At 34.6% G+C, this 870-nt stretch overlaps 1 protein-coding gene across 5 annotated transcripts in view; it reads left to right on the top strand.

Moving 5' to 3' along the window:
* The window catches only part of Limch1 (LIM and calponin homology domains 1), a 308,334-nt gene that overhangs the window by 107,100 nt on the left and 200,364 nt on the right, over positions 1–870 (top strand). The gene's annotated exons all lie outside the window — the stretch shown is intronic.

An 870-nucleotide genomic window follows, 5' to 3' on the forward strand; every position in this document is an offset into this window, starting at 1 on the left:
TGGCTTACTTCACTTAATATAATTTTTTCCAAGTCTTTCCATTTCCTAACAAATGGGGCAATGTCATTCTTTCTGATGGAGGCATAGAATTCCATTGTGTATATATACCACATTTTCTTGATCCATTCATCTACTGAGGGGCACATTCATATGAACTTAAAAGAAAAAGAGTGTGTTCTCTTGTTGGTGGTGTAGTATTCTAGAAGTGTGGAGTAGCATAATTTGGATGTTGTTCCAATCTTCTATGTCCTTACTGATTTTCTTGTGTGTGTGTTTTGTTAGTTTGTTTTGGTGATACTGAGGTTTCAACTTAGGACTTCAGGTTTGGTAGGCAAGAGCTTTACCACTTGCACCACACTCCTTGTTCTCTTTGCTTTTGCTGGATTATGTCTGGATTGGACTGTATCATGATTCTCCTATTTATACTTGCCATGCAGCCTGGATAATAAGCACATACCACCATGCCCAAATGTTTATTGGTTGAGATAGGATCTTACAAATTTTTACCTGGCTGGCTCAAATCATGATCTTCCTGACCTCTGCCTTCTGAGTAGCAAGACTTTCTATTTACATATGTAAATAGACTTTTTGTTTACGTATTTTACCAATAACTGGAGAAGAAATGTTGGAATTTCTGACTGTTGTTATAAATTTGTTTATTTCTTGTAGTTCTCTTTGGCTTGTGTATTTTGAACCTTTTTCTGAGATACATTAATATTTAGGATTACTATGTTTTCCTGATTAGCTAAACTCTTTTTCATTCATTCTGAAATAAATTACATTATGAACAACTTCTTCTTCTTCTTCTTCTTCTTCTTCTTCTTCTTCTTCTTCTTCTTCTTCTTCTTCTTCTTCTTCTTCTTCTTCTTC

Source organism: Dipodomys ordii, unplaced genomic scaffold (genome assembly GCF_000151885.1).
Source record: "Dipodomys ordii isolate 6190 unplaced genomic scaffold, Dord_2.0 Scaffold8, whole genome shotgun sequence".
NCBI classification, from domain to species: Eukaryota; Metazoa; Chordata; class Mammalia; order Rodentia; family Heteromyidae; genus Dipodomys; species Dipodomys ordii.